Below are 12,027 nucleotides of genomic sequence, written 5' to 3' on the forward strand. Positions count from 1 at the left end.
CCTGAGCCAGACACCCCCTCCCTGGGCCTCAGTCTCATTTACAAAGTTGAGGTCAGGACTACCCCTTCCCAGCCCTGGTTTTATTTGTCCTTCGGCCTCTCCCTTGCTCTGTGCCCTCGGGGCATTTGTCCAGCTCGCCATCTGTGTCCCCTGGTCCCGGCCTCCAGGAAGCCTCTACTGGCCGCCATGTAAAACCAGGCAGGGGCAGCACCCACATACGTTTGGAGAGAACTGAGGGTGAGTTGGTGAATCCAGGCCAGTCAGAACTAGGCTGGTTGCTGTGTGTGGTGTTCCTGGGGTTATAGAGAGATTCCCATGGCTTTTTTTTTTTTTCCATTACGCAGGCCTCCCACTGCTGTGGCCTGTCCCGCTGCGGAGCACAGACTCCGGACGCGCAGGCTCAGCAGCCATGGTTCACGGGCCCAGCCGCTCCGCGGCATGTGGGATCTTCCCGGACCGGGGCACGAACCCGTGTCCCCTGCATTGGCAGGCAGACCCTCAACCACTGCGCCACCAGGGAAACCCTCCCATGCCTTTTTTAAAGGGTGGTTTTATTAAATCACCAACAACATTAGAGGAAACTGAGAAAGAGGAATGTGTGCCAATAAGCCTCACTCTACCACAGTTGTTTTCATTCCTCCAAGTTCCCTTCCACCCTTTCTCCTTTTATATGCACATCTGCTTGCACAAATGCCCTGGAGCCTACACGTGCAATTGGGTAGTCTTTTCTCCCTTGACATGATTTCATAAACGTTTCCCCATGTTGCTTCATAGTCATCATTTGGAATGGCTGTGTAATATTCCTTTGTGTTGACTTACCAAAGTTTAGCTAAACAATCCCTTAGGGTTGGTATTTAGGTTTCTTTCCAGTTTTGAGTGATGCTGAATAACATTGCTAGGAGTTTTGAGGTTTTGTCTTCCTTTGTAATCATTGCATTGAGTCAAACGCAGGATTTCTGAGCCAAAAGGTACTAACTGCTTTTATAGATCCTGAAAGGACACGATGACTTCCTCAAGGCAATCTGCTTGTTTATTCAGGCTGGAGGGCCACTAATGGTCAGGGGACAGGTGTTAATTTGTAAATCAGAGACACCTTTCCTCAACTCCTCCCAGAAAGATGCGTTTTTTTTCCAAAACCTTGGCAGATAATATGCTGAAATGTTACACAGAGGACAACTGGCCAGACCCGGTCGTCATTGACAACAGCAAGAAGGAGAAACAAAGAGCTTTGCAGAAGGACTCCCTCCCAGAGTGACTCAGCACAGCTAGGGCTCCGGATGATTCCCCAGCTTCTCCACCCTCGGAACTGGCACCATCGTCTCCTAGAAGTCACTTCAGACAACTTCACTGCCCTCCCTCATGTTCACGCAGGTACTAAGTTGGGGTGGAGGTTCCAAAGACCCCACATAGAGATGGGGATCTTGTGAAAAGGAGGGCTGCCTCTGGGTAGCCCCCCTAGATGACAGCTGAGCCCAGAGCGATGCTCTCATCAGAGAGGAGTGCGGCAAGGGACCATTGGGAGAGGCCACCCATGTGCCCTGAGCTGGAGCAGAGCCTGGGCCTGCCTGTCTTCTGGGATTTCCCGAGGAGGGGAGACTGTGGAATGAGACCACCCCAGCAGGATGAGCTGGGAATACGCCAAGGGGGCACACCCCACCCCCTGCCCCAGTTCCCCGCATCCCTTGGTTTGCTCTGAAAAGGATCTTGGGGAACGTGGGGCTCCCACAAAGGGGCACAGAAAAGGGCAGGAGCCCAGGGATGCCTGCAGCCATCAGTCCATGCTGGGCTGCTCAGGTGGAAGGGCAGCTGAGGCCAAAACACTCAGTTTCCCAACTCTGAGGGACTTCTTAAGGATGGATGGTGTGGACCCCCTGGTATAAACCAGGCATTGTGCAAGACATTTTATGTGTTATTTCACTGAATCCTCATAATACTGATAAGTGATCATTATTACCCCCAATTTAATGTTTTTTTTAAGGAGGGTTAAATAATTTCCCCAGATCACAGTTCATAAATGATCAAGCTGACATCTGAACTCAGGTTTGCCTCGTTCCAAAACTTCTGTTTCTTTGCTCTGTACTGTGTTTATAGTTTATCTTTGCATATCTGCTCTTCCCGTTGCTATGATCTTTATGGCAGGGGCCTCTCTTCATTCCTCTTTGTATCTCGCTGTGTCTAACACACTGCCAGGCACGTTGTTGGCACTCAACAAGCGTTTGTTGTTTTGGATTTGATGCGAGAGGGCTCCAAGCCCCCGGGCGGGGGCAGACGAGGCAAAATGCCTAGGATCGTTGCAGAAATTCCAAGTTTATAACTCCTTCTCTCCAAAAGAGCAAAGAATGAGAGCTTGTTGGTGGTTCAGCTTCAATCCCAGGCCACACTCAGAGCCATCAGTGAGTGATGAGATCTCTATGTGCCCCGACAGCTAAGGGCACATAGAGCAGAAGATAGAACCAGAAAGCAGAAGGAAAGGCAGGTTTCACAGGTGCAAAGGCTGCGCCATGAAGAGGGAGTTGATAGCTGCAGAAGGAAGCAAGAGCCTAACTCAAGCCCATTCCATCTTCTTTTCGCTTAAATAAGAAAGCTCTTTTCTTAGGAAGACCTGGGTGCTGCGTTCACAGTGCCTCTAAAATTTATTCCAATCCTGGCTTCTGCGAGAGAAATCAAAGCAATTGACAAGGCTCTCTTGCTATTTTCTGTACAGATATGGACGAATGAGGGCTGGATTGTGGTACGGCTGATGGGAGTTATTTTTTGTTTGTTTGTTTTGCTTCGTTTTGTTTGGCCGTGCTGCACGGCTTGTGGGATCTTAGTTCCCTGACCAGGGATCGAACCCAGGCCCTCAGCAGTGAGAGCACGGAGTCCTAACCACTGGACCGCCAGGGAATTCCCCAGTTGACGGGAGTTATTCTCGATTACAATCACCTAACAACACTGATGATACTTAACTACATGCCATGGACTACTGTACGCAGTTTACACGGATGGATTAATGTAATTCTCACCGCAACACTTTGAAGTGGAGAGTGTTATCACTTCCACTTTATAGATGGGAACACTAAGACTCAGGAAGCTTGAATAACTTGCCCAAGGTCACACAGTACGTGGCAAAGCCAAGATCTGTACCCTGGCAGTCCGACTTTAGCTCCCATGCCCTTGGACTGTGAGGGGTAGGTAGTACCTCCAACTGGAGTCCGGGGTAAGAGAAGTCCCCAATTCACACATTCCCATGGCCCTGTCCAGGTTCCCACTGCCCCACTACGGGACCACAGGTGGGCACAGGCAACTCCCCCGAGCCTGTTTCCTCATCCAGATACTGTGAACTCTTTTCTGGAGTCCTTCGATTGTTAGAAGGATTAGATGACATCATGTATGCGAAAATTCTTTGAAAACTGTGAAACACAACACAGAGGAGAAAGATTAAAGGGTTAATTAGTGGTCAGTACAAGCCTGGAGGGGGAGGTCGGCAAACTTCTTCTGTAAAGGGCCAGGGAGTAACTATTTTAGGCTCTGCAGGCCATCTGGTCTCTGTTATAACAACTCAGCGCTGCCCTTGTAGTAAGAAAGCAGCCGTAGACAATACACAAATGAACAGGCACGGCTGTGTGCCAATAAAACTTTATTGACAAAAACAGGCAGTGGCTGGATTTGGCACTTCATCAAGAGGAAGGATTCTAGGGGATGTAGCTGAGTAGGTCCTCTGCCCTGTCCTATCTAATTATTGTAACAGTTTGATTGAAGACCCAGAGAGCATATTGTCAAGTTTGCAGGTGACCTTCCCCCGTGCCCACTTTTCTCATTTCAGGGGTTGTTGGAAGCCTCCATCAAAGTCAAAGAGATATGAAATGTCTCCCATGCAGGGCAGTGGAATATTTTGTGGAGAAGTCAGGATGTCAAACTTCCTTCTTCCTTTTCCTCCCTCTGCCCTGGAGCTAAGGTGAGGCTGGGGGTACTTCTGGGGGAGCTCTGACGGCAAGGCCCACACAGCCAAGGTGGGTTGCAGGAGAAAGGTGGTTTCTTAGGTGGGGTTGGTCTAGGTTTAAGGAAGAAGGCTGGTGGGGGTCTGTGAGGTGTCCCCACCTCGCCTCACAGGACGGTAGAGCACGTGCCTAAGCTGGCGTGCCTTTGATCATGTCCTCCTGGGAACCGTCCACGTGGCGGCCGGCTGTGGGATGGGGATCGGGTTGGGATGCTGGCTCAGACACAACTGATGACACAAGACTGAGAGGAAAAGTTAAGTGACAGATGTCCGAGTCTGGATTCAGACTCGTCCAACAGGCTGCGATACTTGGCAGAAACCTGTGTGATGACATGGAATTGGGATCAGTAACAAGATCTGCATTTAGGTGAAGGCAACGACAAAATCAACCAAAAGCTGGTTGTGCTGATGTGGGACAGAGGAGCCCTCGCGAGGCAGTGTTTCTTTTGAGAGAAATCTGGGCTTGGGGTGGGTGGGCAGTGGACATGATTATTAACGGCTGCCTAGTATTCCATCATTTCGACGTGGTATCACGTGTTACTATGAGTCACTGGTGGGAAGGCTCATGAAAATTTAGGCTACGTCAGCCTAAATTTGATCTGGAGTGTCCAGATCAAAGTTCGTCTGGGAATTCCCTGGTGGTCCAGTGGTTAGGACTCCGAGCTTCCACTGCAGGGGGCACGGGTTCGATCCCTGGTTGGGGAAATAAGATCCCGCATGCTGCATGGTGCGGCCAAAACAAAAACAAAAAACGAAACAGACCAAGTTGGTCACAGCCCAGCAAACCCCGTCCTGGCCAGGCCACACCAGCAGTCCTGTGTCTATTCTGTTTACCACTAAAACCTGGAGCTCGTTGGGAGGGGCTGGGAGGATGTCCATTATGTTGAGGTGTTCAGTTTAGGCCACACACTAAATGAGCATCTACTATGTGTAGGACATCTCGTTAGGCACTGGGAATACAGAGATGAACAAGACACGGTGCTTTACTGTGAAGAGCTTTCTTTTGGACTAGGAGGGGAGCAGGCACATAAAATGATGACTTCAATATAATGTGGCAAGATCAGGGCATCTCACAGAGGCCCCCAAACCAGGTCTCCCAAGCGACTGTTGCTGAGCCTGGTATTTTCAACTCCCTGGGATGAGGAGACAGCCTTGTTGTGAGCTGTTCCTGCCAGAGAAACTAGAAACAGCATGTGTGGGACAGTCAAGGGTGATTAGGCAGGAGTTCCCTGTCACTCGTGTCTGTTCTTCCATAAGAGCACAACACCTCTTCTGTCTGGGGAGTCGGGAGGGAGGTTCCTGCCCTGGGAGGGAGGTTGTTCAAGGCGTCCCCTGAAGCCCCTTCCAAGGCTCAGCTCCCGAGTAGCACCGCAGAGCTGGCTCGCCCGCAGTGCTGGAAACACTGTCCTGTTTCTTGGCACCCTGTTCCCTGGCATCCTGTTCCCTGTGCTGCCACAGCAAGTGCAGGGTCCCTCAGAGTCTCCAGGCTTCCCCTGTCAATTTATTGGAACCATGTGGGCTCTGAGCACATCCCCTCCCACTGCACCGAGCATGCCTAGTTCCCTCTGTTTATACACAAAACCACTGGGTGCTCAGGCTAAATGAGGAGGTTTCTAATCCTTTGCTATTCTGACAGAATGTGCCGGGCACGAAGAGTTTTCATGCATGGATTAATTTCATCCTCACGACAACCCTAGGGGGCTAGGTACCATTGTCATCGCATGCAATAGGTGGGGACACTGAGGATGTGAGAGGTTAAATGATTTGCCCCAAGATTACAGAAACATTCAGAGGCACAGCCTGGACTTGAACCCAGAAATTTACTCTCAAAACCCACAAGCCAAAGAGAACATAGCTACTCTCTTAGAATGTTTGAAAGACACATAGAATAATAGAGCTATCATTTAGCCCATTGTGTTTCAGACTTTACTTTGTACCCCATTCGTGGATCATGAAAAAAATGTGTGAGTTGTGACCATTGTTTGTTAAGTGAACAGAATAGAAAATCATCAGCATTCATCACACATTTAAGATTATTTCAGTTATGAATATATGTGTGAAATAGTTGTCATGTAAAGTGTATTTCTTAATGTAGGTCATGGTCAAAAAGTTTGAGAAACGCTGATCTCATCCAACCTGCTCATTTTGTAAATGAGTGTACAAAGGTTCAGACAGCAAAGTGATTTCTCCTGAGATTACAGGGTGTTAATGGATGAAGTGGGACAACAGACCCAAGTTTTTCTGACTCTCAGTTTATGTTATCAAGCTTAACTGACTGCAGAGAAAACCAAGAAGAAGCAAAAGTCATAATACTGACAGTAGGCGTAGTACTACTACAATAATAACAATAATAGCTACTACTTTTATCATGTTGAATGTGTGCCAGGCGCTTTTCTAAGCGCTTTAGATATATTAACTTATTTAACTCTCATAAGAACCCAAAGAGGCAAGTACAATTACTTCTCCCATTTTCAGACGAAGAAACTCAGGCAGAAAAATTTATGTCACTTGGTTAACATCACATAGCTGGTAACAGAGAATGGGGAATTCAAACTCAAACAGGCTGGCTTCAGAGTCTGTGGTGTTAACCAGCATAAGGTACTACATGACCCTCTCTATCCTAATGTTCTCCCTAAATGCTGTAATGCCAATACAGTAGATACCATGATGTGTGTGTCTTAATATAATTACACACCTACTTCTTCTGTTAGCCAAGGGTACCTGATGGTGAGTCCATAATTACCATGTCATTTAGATATTTGGCTAAAACTGAAATCATCATCTTTTTTCCACAACTAAGACCCCCTCTAAGGTACCTTGTCTCATTCGTTCATTCATTCATTCACATATTTACAAAATCATGCACTTGCAGAATTGAATAGAGTAGGCAGAATTAATTTTAAAAGACAAAACTGGGCATAATACCCTTCCTTGTTCCAAAAAGGATTAAGACAGTTTATGAGGATACATAAAATATTCTAAAATAACAGTAGATGAGAACAAGATAAAGGAAGAACAAGTTAGAGACACTAAATGAAGGTAAGAATGAGACTAGCAGAAAAACATTTTCCTGGAGGTCCATACACTTGCTGTGGGTGGACCAGAGATGTCTCCAGGTTTCCATTTTAATTGCCTACAAATCCACACATCTTACAAAGGGATGACAATTCACTCTCAGCTTGCATTAACTACCGCCCCAAAAGTGATTTTAATGACTTTCAGATCCACAGTTTCCTTCAGGTGAAAACAAACTAATTCCTCAGGAACAGTATTTCTCCTTCTGAGACTAAGACAGAAAATACTTTCTCCACGGGTCCTCTTAGTTGATGTTATCTAACAGAACAAACAATGTCCTCAAGGGCACCCTCACAATAAGCACAGGATGAAATCGCATGTGCTGTTTCTGACAGAGTGTCCCAGAAAAGGCTGAGGGCATCACGCTCTAAATTCCAAGATGCACGATAGTATCAGTAATCTGCCGTATCAGGGGATGTGGGCTCTGAGCATGCTGTTCCCAGATTGCGACAGACCTCCTTGAAACAACGTGATCTAAAAAGGGGGGTGCTCAATTTAAACAACATTTGGGTCACTTGGTGTTCAGCTCTCCCAGGCTGAGGCTGCCCCAACCCCTCCAGCTCTTGAGAATCAGGCTCTCCTTTGCAGAATTTGGCACGGAGCCTTAGCTACATCACACCGTCCTAATGTGTACGTGTGTTAGGATTTTAAATCCTCCCGGAGCAAGAATTACATCTTTTGTTCCGTAGCTATAGACTGAATGTTTTTGTTCCTCCCAAATTCATATGTTGAAATCCTAACCCCCAAAGGGATGGTAGTAGGAGGTGGGGCCTTGGGGAGATAATTAAGTCATGAGGGTGGGGTCCTGAGGATGGGATTAGTGCCTTTATAAAAGAGACCCCTGAGAAATCCTTAGCCCTTTCTTCCATGTGAGGACACAGCAAAATGACGGCCATCTATGAACCAGAAGTGGGCTCTCACCAGACATGGAGTCTGCCAGTGCCTTGATCTCAGACTTCCCAGCCTCCAGAATTGTGAGAAGTAAATACTTGTTGTTTAAGCCACCCAGTCTGTGGTAGTTTGTCAAAGCACCCTGAACAGACTAAGACACCAGGGCTTGCTCTGTTGTCCTAAACCCACTAAGCACTCATGCAGAAGTTAAGTACTTATTGAGGATGTTGATGGCAATGGCTGACTGCTATTAAGAAAGGATTAAATTAAGGCATGATAGGAGCCCTTAGTTCACCAGGAGCTCTCCCTGGTCCGACTCTATAGTCTGGATTGCTGTAATGCTCCAGCTTTCCACCAAATTAGATCCCCAGATGTTGACACGTCCCCTTTCTGCTGTTTCATGTCACAGTGGGAGTTCAAATTCTTCAATGGAGCCATGGCAGGCAAGGGGAGGAAGAGGTAGTTCCTGATGACCACCCTTTGTCACCACAGTGATGTCCCACAATAGTCATGGATAAGGTTGAACCTCCTCTAACCCTTGAACTCCATCACAGAGGACATCTTCCATAAAGTGCTAGATGGAGGACCTCCTGACCATATGACCATCCAATCTCAATTCTCTTGTTCATGAACTTAAGCCTGAGAGTCTTTACTGTCCCCAAATGAACACTGGAACAGAACAAAAACATAATAGGAAACCATCAGTCCAGGTAAAGTGGGTTGAAGACATAGAAAGGCCTAGAGGAATTTGGGAAGATTGGACCGATGCCACCTTCTTGGGAGATGATGGAAGACTGTGGGCATAGAACCCAGTGATGGTGTGGGAATATCAGAGGAAAGCTCCCAAGAGGATGCTGGTCAGGAATGTAGAGTTAGGTGGCGGGTAGAAAGCCCAAATGAGTACATAGTTTGGACAATGGCTGGATTAACCTGAGAGGGGATGCTGAGATGCTGCATAAACACAGATATAGTATTTGTCTTTTATTTCGAATACTTGGATAGAGAACAGATTCAAGAGAAATCCCATGAGAGATTTTATGAGTAATATTTTTATGCAGTGAGACTATAATTTGGTAATATTGAAGTAAGAGCAGGCATCTGTACTTCAATCAAGTGTTACCAATCAGGTATTCAGACATGGCACTTGGTTGCAGTGGTTAATTTTGTCATCCAATTGTCAGATGTATGAGCTTTGTGTCGACGACGAGGAGGTTTTGAAGTCTAAGAGTAGTTCATACAGAACTCCTCTTGTCTTAGCTAGGGCTGCTATAACAAGGCCCCACCCTCATGACCTAATTAGCTCCCTAGTGCCCCACCTCCAAATACCATAGGCCAGGTGGCTTAAACAACAGAAATTTATTTGTCGCAGTTGTAGAGGCTGGGAAGTCCAAGATCAAAGTGCAGGCAGATTTGGTTGTTGGTGAGGACTCTCCTCCTGGCTTCAGACGGCCCCTTCTCCCTGTGTCCTCACATGGCAGAGATCTCTCTCTCTCTCTGTGTGTCTCTCTCCCCTCTTCTTATGTGGCCACTAACCCCATCATAAGGGCCCCACCCTCATGACCTAATTAGCCCCCTAGGGCCCCACATCCAAATACCATCACACTGTGGGTTAGGGCTTCATATATAAATTTTGGAGGGGACACAATTCAGACCATAGTACCTCCTATGAAAGGTGACCTCAGTAGGGCACTGGAGAGCAAGTTCTGCCCCAAATGAGGAAGCAGCCACAGCAGGACACCTAAGAAAAGGCCAGGCTAGCTCTGGTTTACACTGAACCATGCATCTCCCCACCATCTTGGTGTTTTTGAAAAGGAGCATCCCTGGAGGTCTTCAATCAGGGTAATCTGAAGAAACGTCCTACCCAACATCAGGCAGGGCCTCTTTGAAGAACCCTGGACTCATCCACCACATTCCTAAGTCCTCTCCCTAGGGAAGGGGTAGCTGGTGACGATAGTTTTTCACTGGCTACCCTCCTCAAACCTCTCCCAGAGGCCAACATGATTTTCCGGACAAGAAACTGGGAGGGTGACAGTGGCCAGGCCACAGAGCAAAGAGATAAAGTCTGATGCTCTGTTTCATCAGATCAGTTCCAATCCACCCCAAATTTTCATTCCACACAGGCAATCTGGTACTCATAAACTTCAGGTTCAAAGGTAATTATGATGATCAAAATCCTCCCCAGATTTCCACATGGAATAACAGGAAGCAAGGCAATGTTTCCATTACATTAGGAAACCATGCTCCACCCTCCTTTCTGAAACTTCCAGAACATCATCATAAATCCCATTCGACCTCCAAGCCCGGAGAAGAGCCTCTCTGCATTGTGCTGGGTACCACTTCTTGTTAGAAAGTCTCCTCTATTTTGAATGGGAATTTGTCTCTTTACAAAATCCACCCATTCACTTAGTTCTACCCTCTGAGACCACACAGAATATGTCTGTCCTTTTCCACATGGCAGCCCTTCAGACCCCGGAAGAGAACTTTCATTCCCCTGAAACCCAAGAGATGATGCCCTTCCAGGCCTTCCAGGCCTCCAGAGACCTGCTCCAGGGTCCCCACCAGCCTGGCTCTCTCCTTTAGACCCTCTTCCGTCACCTAAAAATTCTTGTTCAACAGAGTAGTTGTAATACCATAGCCCAGCTTTCCTGCCGGGCTGAAACACTGTCCAAAAATTTTGTAAATTTGTTATGGTCATGGCTGCCAAGCCCACAAAACCCAGATCCCAATCTCTCACTGAGCAGCCCAAGAACATGTTCAAAGAATCCTCTGGCTGGACATCATCCCTTGGACGAATCATTAGTTTCTCTCATTGTTGCTGCTGGCTGCCCCCCAACCCAGGTCAATGGTTGATGGGACAGACACCACCCCTAGTGATGCCCTTTGCCCCGAGTGTGGGAATCTGAGGGCAAAGGCAGCATTGAATATCCCATCACCGGGCCCAAGTGACTAGTCTCACTTGACAGAAAGTGACACGAGACCAGGGATTTCTAGTGAGGGGTCATTCGCAAGGGCTTAGCCTCCATATTACTAGAGTTAAGGGCAGGAATTAAGAGTTAAGTCAAGGACCCCACCCTCTGCACTCCAAGTCAGCTCTGTCTGGCCAGCAGCCTTTCTCTGACTACATTCCCCGTACCCACCCCGGCCCCTCCATGCAACACCCACACTTGCTCTGTGTACATCTCCTCTGGGTCACCACAGCACTTGTGTGTCAACATCAAAGGCCCCATCATAGTCCCTGTCGCATTCTGCCTTGAGACAGGGCTCTACCTCTGTGTTCCCACCTCCTCCCCTAGACTGGAAGCTCCAGGAGGGGAGCCCCTGGGTCTTATTTGGCAGTGTCTCCAATCCTAGCATCCCTTGGCCTCACTTTGTCAAGCCTTATATACCTCCATCAAGGTAGGTGGGAATTGAGCCTCTCTCCCTCTGGGTGGGAGTCAGGAGAGACCACCACAGTCTCTGTCCCTATCTGCTCCACCATCTCCATCACGGTGGTCTGACCTGTGTGTGAGCTGGGCTGATCAAAGCATGGGATCTTCCATCTGATCCCTTCCTGGGTCCATGAGCTCTGCTTCTGGCCTAGAGGACATGGTCCAAAGTCCAGCCTGTCACTAGCCTGTTCTACAGACAGAAACTGGGGAGAAGAGCCCGGCTGACCTGGGGCAAACTCATCCCACCCCCAGTAATCACAAAGGGGCAGCAGGTTTACCATGACCCTGATTAGCCTCAGCAACAAAGTGTCTCATAACTCTTTTCATCACATCCCAGGACAGGGGGCCCAGCCTGCTCAGTATGAACCATAGTGTAGAGCTCTAGGGAGGCCCAGTGTAACGCACAGCATCACACTATGAGGCAGGACAAGGCAGAAGCCACCTGGAGCAGCTAGGTCTCTACTCAAGAGATTTCCCGTGCTCATATAGCCCCTGCCAGCTCCTCACCCCACACAGAGCAGGCAATGATACTCAGACTCATGCCTGGTTGGAAAGACCAGCCAGCTTCCTCCTTTGTGGTTTCCATGGTGAGAAAAGCAGTGTTTGAGTTCCTGACTGTGGGGAAGAAGAGCTCCAGCTCCCCAGTTTTCCCAT

General features: G+C 48.0%; 1 protein-coding gene across 3 annotated transcripts in view; it reads right to left on the reverse strand.

Moving 5' to 3' along the window:
• SCARA5 (scavenger receptor class A member 5) overlaps positions 1–12,027 on the reverse strand; it is a 117,756-nt gene that overhangs the window by 80,924 nt on the left and 24,805 nt on the right. The window lies entirely within an intron of this gene.

Source organism: Pseudorca crassidens, chromosome 7, assembly GCF_039906515.1.
Source record: "Pseudorca crassidens isolate mPseCra1 chromosome 7, mPseCra1.hap1, whole genome shotgun sequence".
NCBI lineage: Eukaryota > Metazoa > Chordata > Mammalia > Artiodactyla > Delphinidae > Pseudorca > Pseudorca crassidens.